At 33.5% G+C, this 8,320-nt stretch overlaps 1 protein-coding gene across 1 annotated transcript in view; it reads right to left on the bottom strand.

The window, feature by feature from the left end:
- The window catches only part of LOC108728771 (neuropeptide Y-like), a 99,536-nt gene that overhangs the window by 32,154 nt on the left and 59,062 nt on the right, over nt 1-8,320 (bottom strand). The window lies entirely within an intron of this gene.

Here is an 8,320-nt window from a genome sequence, read left to right as displayed (position 1 = left end):
CATGCATTTATTTCTAATGTGTTCAGTTTGCTCAAAAGCTTGATTTAACGAATGCATATAAAAATGCATTTGATTGCGGTAATTAATAGATTTACGAAGGAAATATTGGGTCTGTTATTAATTTAATAATAGAAAATATTTTTTTTATTGAATCTCTCTATAACTTAATCATTTCCGGGAATAATTTTCCTCTTCAATTTGAAATAAATTGAATTAAAATAATGTGATTTAAAATATAATATATTTAATTCAATATATAAAGATTATTTTTAGGCAATTTAATTAGACTTAGCTCGGAATTATTTTGTTCAACATTTAGAAACATATTTACAATTTAATATTTTGCATATCTTCTGATCTACCATTAAGTGATTAATTGTGAAGTTACTGTGATTCAGAATTTACATGTCTTCTAAATATGTATTTACATAAAAAAATATAGTAGAATAAGCTTTTGAATCACAGTGTGCGCAAAAATTGTCTATGTAAATATTGTTACGCGGTATCGTCAACAAATATTTGAGCGAAAATACAGTCAAATGAATATAATTTATAAAAACCCATATTTTTTTTGTAAGTTTTCCAATTTTTGCCTTTCAGTGAACAAAGTGTTACTTTTTCATCAACTCTCTGAATATATTTTTGATACAAAAATTGCAAAATTTACGTGAGCCATCCGTATACAATATTTTATAAATATTATTTCTGTTTAAATCTAGAAATTCAAATATATGTATAGCCGGGCATAGAATAAATGTTCCAAAATCGCTGATAGAAAAAAGATCAATTTAAAATTTTTCTCAGTGAAAATATATTTGATTATTTTAAGAATAAGATCGATTATTTTATTAGTGATAAGCATATTAGATCCTTTGTAACAAAGGATCGAAATTTCCGGAATTAATTTTAATTCTTTTATCTAGAATCAATTTAAAATAGTTAATAACATAAAATTATTTTTTAAAACTAAATTATTTCTTTAAACTTTAATTGGTCACGTGAGATCGCCGCGATTCCAAGTTATTTTATTTAACGACATATTTTCGCGCGATAAATTAAAGATTAAATATTCATAGGATAATTGGATGAAACGAATAATCAGTATGAGAAGCGTGTTATCAATTGTTTATGAAAAGATTCGTTATCAATATCTGCGATAATCGAGTTGCAGTTGTTGCTGTGATTTAATATTTCATACCGACGTCAATCACATACAGTTCCCCTCATTATAAATTTACATAGTAATTTCCAGGGAATTCCAATGGGAATTTCAGTGCATTCTTCAAAGCTCGTGAATATCCATGTCCCGATTGATATTAGGAAGAAATAAAGAGAAATTCTGCGCTCGACTTCATAAATTCTATATCTCTTTCTCTTCCTTTCTTCAAAAGACACTTCACTTCGTAGTTGCTTGAACATAGTCTCAAGTGAAAATGAATTGACGATGCGCTAAAAACATGCTCATTAATCTCAATGGCTCGTTTGTCAGCCAACAAGCAACTCATTACATACATTTTAATCTAAAAAATATATTTCATGTAAATTGCGAGTTAAATTTAATCGAATTGAAAAAATTAAATGACAAACTCATTTACAGCACCGCGGAGATACATGTACCGAATATTATTTAATTTAATTTATAAAAAAATTTATATCTATATATATATAGAGAGAGAGAGAGGCATAGGTTATATTATATATACATATGTGTACACAATGACATAGGCGCGCGTATGCGTGTAATTTAATCGCACATATGTTTTAGATGGGATTTATGAAGAGATACTCTGTGCCGTGTTTTTGAACGACAATTATGACAGAACGCTTTAGTTACTCAAAGAAACACTTCGCATGATTTTAATAATCTAACGCAGTTCTACACATCTGATTACTCGAAAAAATGTATCAATGTAGTCTGGCGTTCTCATTATCGCGCAGATATTTTTTGCTAATTAAAGCCATCGACAAATGTCGCAGCGCAATGTAATACAATCGGGATAACGCGATTCCATTGTACGTATAAATATTTAGTATCGATCAGATTGTGATGCGGTACGTGCGGCAGGTTCTCACACCTACCCGCTTTTCATCTCTCATCGTTCACATTCGCTTTTGTACTTAGAAGACGATTAAAAAGCGACCGTTCCCATCCGCAAATGATATGCCAAGCTGTGTCGATTATACCCCTACCATTAATACCTTTTTTTTTCTTTCCTTTGCTTTTGTTTGTGTCGCGTGCATTATATCCCCTCTTGCGTCATTGCCAGTGCATCCCCGTCGCTGCATAGCGAACAATGGTATGGACGTTTGATATTTGCACGCCAAGGGAAATTCGTAATTTCAAATATCGCCCACGCGCCACAGATGCTCACCTCGTTGGGCTGGCTATCAGCGCGACAGGGACAGACGAAGGGTGAAATTTTGCAAAATTGAGTTCGCTGTTTTCGTGAATGGTACCCGTAATCTCCTAACGAGGTGAAATCGCAATTCGTCGTCATAATGTTTGGCGCGGAAACTTTGACATTGTTAAAATTTATATTACGAAAATAACAGGTATTCGTTTATCCTCCCTCGCTTTGAGATATAAGAGACACTTTTTGTTATTGGATTCCTACAAAGCTTTATTGAAACATGTGTATCTTGAAACTTTTAAATCGATGAACAAATAAAATTAGAAACATCAAAGCCAGAATTAAAATTTACAACTAGGATGAATTAAATTTCTATCCATTCAATTTGTTTACATTGTAAAAATGTGTTAATTTTGAGTAGGTGACATTCTATACATGTCAAAACGCTATACAGATGCTATGAAACTTTGTCGAAACACGTATCTCAAAACTAATTAATCAAAAGAAATTAATGAGAAAGATTCAAAAAATCGGAATTAAAATTTATACTAGGATGAATTAAATTTATATACATTCTCAATTGATATTTATACATCGCAAACAGAATGTATGAATTTTGTATACATTTTATACAAAACTATTAAAACGTTATAGATATAGATGTTATAAATGGGATAAAATTAGATCGAGCTACAAATAAATGCGCTTACTCAGGAAGAAAGAATTTTCAACCGATGTCCTCCTCACCACGTCGAAATAAAAAAAACATAGCTCAAAATTAGAAGCTATTTGTGAGCTTTCAAACGCTACAAAAAAAATTTGTAGCTCGTTGCGGAGGGATTAGCAAGAGACTTATTATGGGGGGGGGGGGGCTGAATGGACTGATAGCCTCAGATTTAGGAGTCATTTATGAATTCTTAAAAAAATGTTCTTTCAAGTTTTGAGCTCCATTCCTTATCTTTAATCCCCTTATCTTTAACAATAATTTAAACATGGCTTTAACATTTGAATTTGGCGTTGTGATCTCAACGCATTATGTCGTCAGCTACGCGTGGTGTAGGTATGCGCATGCTGAAAGCTCAAAAGTAATCAGAATAAGGTAATATTGAAATTTATGCGGCTCATAGTATTCGCAGTAATAAGGATAGACACGAGTTTCGTGTTTTTCCTAGTATTGCGACGTGCAATAAAAAAGTACTACTCTTTGGCTGGTTAGTCATGTTTTCTTCCATCTTCTCTCTTACGCGTACTTGCGAAAATTACTTTGATTAAAAATAAAAAGTACAGTTTCTAATACGCGCGCGAAATAATTATTGCGTTAATTAATAATCATTTTAACTGTAATGGTACACATATATACATATGAAAGTATTCGCGATTTTCATCCGCATTCCGTTAAGTGAGTAGTTAATGATAATGAGATAATATCATTAGTAGGACAGACCTTTATATACGTATTAAGCAGACGACAGACGCGCTATGCGAGTTGTAGGGGAACATGGTGTTCCTTTGACCGGTTGTAGCTTTAACCATTTGAATTTATAAAAAATCTATTGGATATTTTTAAAAGTAAAAATATGTAGTTTGTAATACGAGTACCAGAGATGTTTTATAACTTATAATTATAACAATGAATAGAATTATACTCCTGTGAAAAATCATTTATTGTTTTCATTGCGTTCGAATGAAGTAATTTCAAGAGGTTTTCTATCTCATAAAATGTTGTATATGTATTTTGTCTTATGTTGGAATTGTCTAAAATGTTAAATAGATATTCAGAAAATATTACTTAAAACTTAATACTGTCAATTTTAACCTATAATTTATAAAAGTATTATAATAACAAAAAGAAAGTGAGCAAGCGTTATACCTTTAACCAGTAACTAATATTGTACCTTTGACCAGTCAATACGATGTCGGATAATTATTTAGTTTAGCTATCTCATCTTCAATATTAATAAAATTATGTTCATTAGCGATTTTGAATGAAACGAACGAAGGACACTATTTCTGTCAGATCAATCGTTTCGTGCAAAAACGAAAATCGCGTCTTTGTATGGCAAAGTTTATTTTTATATATTTTATATATAAAGTTATATATGGTGTAAGAAGACATTAAAAAAAATATAAAAATATAAAAATATAAATAAAATTAAACTTTTGTTGAATATTCTATCTTTATATACACATTTTATACGTTGGTTAAATGTACAACATTCCCTCAGAGGTACAACATGGGTGTTGTACCTTTCAACAAAATTCAATTTTTTTTCTATTGTAAAACAAGATATACAAAACATAACAATTTAAATCTATAAAAAATATATGTTACTATCAACACTTCAAAGAATATTTTAGAATTTTTTTGAATTTTTAGACATCAAAATACAACTTGCACAAGAAAAAATGTTCAAAATTGATCAAAGGTACACCACCTTCCCCTATTTATCTCGTAATACAACTTATACAACTCGTTATAGCACTCTATTGCAATTATCTTCTTGTATCTGGAAGTAGAAACACTTACTCGCGGTGAAAGAAATCAAAAACGTGCAGACACTGGAAATTGGACGTTTATTATTAGCCGCTGATGAGATCTTGTCATAAAGCGCATAAAGAGAAAAAATGGGAAGATATTAAATACTGTTCGTTGCAAAGAGGAAATTAATTGCTACACTTTGAAGACAAATTTCAAGAAAAATTTTACACAAGAGTGCCAAAGAATTATTTTTATGTAATACAACAATATAAATGAACAGGGAATAAAAAAAATAAATCGAGAGAGAGACAGAGAGAAAGAGATAAAAAACAAAGAGAAAATAAAAAAAGGGTAATGAAACAAATTAGTGTTAACTAATTAATATATTCTGATCTAATTATAAAACAATTCTACAAACGTTCCGACCTGTCATCTTTAATGCATGAGAAAAACTCACAAAATAAAAATAAAAATACGATAAATAATTAAAACTAGAATAAAAAAATACACATGTAAAATATGTAATATAAAATAAAAAAATAAAACTGATGGCATGTATAATGGTTACAATTTATCACGAAATTTGTCGAAATGTAAAACTGCAGAAACATAAAAATTGGCTTGCGCTCGGGCTTGCGCCATCGAAATTGCTCTGTCAAATCAACAATAGTCCGATACTAAAGGTCGGACGTCAATTTCATTTTCAATGCTATATGTATATACAATACACATACAAGTTTTCTTTCTCTTGCAAAATATGTTGCCATTGTAGGAAACGAAGTGTTCTGGAATTTTTGTTGACGTAATGAAGGAAATTCGTTCATTTCTTTCAAACCGTTTTTAAAGGCAATATGCATTACTGCTCCTTTTTTCTAATTAAGTTACGTTAAGTCTCTTTTGTTAATATTACTACAGAAATGTCAGATAGATGACTACTTGTTGCAAAGATTGTCGCCTATAATTTTCATTGAAAGATAATTAGATAAAACGAGATGCGGGAAGAGAGAGAGCCTGGAACATCTTCTATAGGCGATATCTTAACGATTATCGTTTCGCATGAGACAAGAACAAATGTTATGACTAGAATTATTATAGCTCCTCTATGTCGGAAATATATTTTCTGCAGAGAGAAACCCCAAAGGCATGAAACTTATTTAACTGTTTCCACAAGCAACTCACTTGCAGAATAGATCTTCACGCACGACATTGAATCAGTAGCGATATCATGTACTAACTATTCTTTAACTATACTCTTTATTTAAAAACGATAGCACATGCCTGAATTGCTCAATTATTCAATTCGTCACTCTTATTATTAAGTTTTGCACACTGGAAAAGCCGTATAGTGACGCTAAAACAGTGTCATATTTTAAATTAAAAAAACTAAAATAATGAGTTACAACAAATCCTATTAGGGAAAAGCTGTAAGATTTTAATACCTCCGTTTTAAGATCCTTTAAAGATTAAGCGACATTATTTTAGAAACCGTGAATAGATATCAGTATAAATGCTATATCACAGCATAGAGTAACATGGCTGATGAACAGTGCAGCCTTGTCATGACGTTATCAGCTGACTGTCATCATATTTATCGAGCTGATCAAGCGATACTTATTTGGCTTTCCTCGTCGAAGATTTCCTTCTTTTTTTTGGGAAGAGTAGCGGTGAGAAGACGTCGAGTAAGATCATATCTCATTTTCATGATGGTATCACGAAGCGTTTCCTGAATAGGCAGACAGAACCCGGAGCGGCCAAGAGCAACCGGCGGATGGATAGGACAGTGTGTCGCCGTTTTGCACGTTGAACCCAGTTCTTCTCCACGTGACCTGGCCACTGACCCACTTCTCCTGTTTCTCTCTCTCTCTCTGTCTTTCTCCCGACCCCCTACTCGCATTCGCTTCTGTCCTCCGTGCAGAAATGGTCCCCTTTCTTCGAACCGGGCTTCCGTCGAATGTTGTGTTGCCATCACCATAAACGACTTCCACTACGGACCGGCCACCACCACCGACCTTCGAAGACGCCGCTTATGACTTAACCATACGATTCCAGCAACACATGCCGTGACACAAGGTACGACGGCCAGACAGGTACCATCCCGTTTGTTAGCCGGATGGACGATCGCGCGGTACAGATCGGTGTGAGCTTGTAAGAGTCACAGAGATTTTCAAGTGCAATTTGTAGCTTTTCTCGCAAGAACAAATCCCGGTATCGCCAATGTTGTCTGACGATCGACGAATGTATTAACGCGCGCGATAAAAGAAGATCGAGACACACAAAGTCGTTGCACTGGTTCGAAATTCGATCGCGGACGTAGCAGACGGTTCATGTCGGTGAATCAACTGGCAAGACGAAAGCAAGTTCAGTGAAGAAGTGCGGAGGGAGTCAGTGATCTCTCGAAGGGGAAATCATCATGAAAGGGACGATGCGATTACGACATGGGCAAGATCGTGTTTCCTCTCTCGCGCGGAAGCAGACCCGAAGAGCGGACCCGTCGTCTGCCGGTATTAAAACAACGTATGAAACACGCTTTGAATCCTTTCGCAATTCCGTTGCGCTAGAAGTTGAATCAAACTTGATTCCAATACAAGTTTCAGCTCCTTTTGAAAAGATCTAGTAAATACGAATTTTTTGCAGCCACTAAATTCTGTTGTTGAATCATCTTTTGTTTGTAATAATTCGCATGGAATGTCCACATTAATTGACGTGATCGACAGAAACAATAACTCCGTTTATAATGACATAGTCTGTGAGAATGCTGTCACTGACACTAACGTAACGAAAAGTTTATGCGAAGATGTTGTAAACGTTGAAAATGTTAGTTCCCACATTTGTTCAAAATCAGACAAAAGAGAAAACTGTGATCCGTTATATTGTATACATGATAATATGATCGAGGATATAGATAATAATGAGACAATAGATAATGATATTTCAATTGCACAAACACCAAAAAAAAAAAAAGAAAATTTGATTTTTTGTCAGAGGCAGGTGTATCTTCAAAGGAAATGACGCCGCGTAAGAATCGAATGCACAAAGTTCATCGAAAAATAGCAAAAAAATGTATAAACTTAAAAGACAATTGCAGATCAAAACACTTTGAAACAATTAAAAGAGTGCTATAATCGCGGAGTTTTCAAATGCATAGAAAATCGATTCAATGAGGTAACGAAAAATTTCGTTACTTCATTGCTCTTACTTCACTGCCGACCGGCATTTAGGCTGTGCACGGGTTGATAAAATAAAGGGCAGGAACCAAGCTGGGATCGGTCGAAATGTGCAAGTAAATCCCAGCATTAATATTGGCTACGTTTACACCGAGAGACCTATACGCGGCCTGATCTATAATGTGGCCCAAAATAGATCTAGGCACCAACCATTTACACCGTAAGCGGCCTGAACACGAACTCCTTGAACTTTTCAAACATGACCCTTTAAACATTTTTAATTTTTTATTTACGAGATATGATATATGTTCATAACCAACGACATG

Source organism: Mycetomoellerius zeteki, unplaced genomic scaffold (genome assembly GCF_001594055.1).
Source record: "Mycetomoellerius zeteki isolate Tzet28-1 unplaced genomic scaffold, Tzet1.0 scaffold64, whole genome shotgun sequence".
Taxonomy (NCBI): domain Eukaryota; kingdom Metazoa; phylum Arthropoda; class Insecta; order Hymenoptera; family Formicidae; genus Mycetomoellerius; species Mycetomoellerius zeteki.
This window is presented reverse-complemented; position numbering and strand designations above follow the sequence as displayed.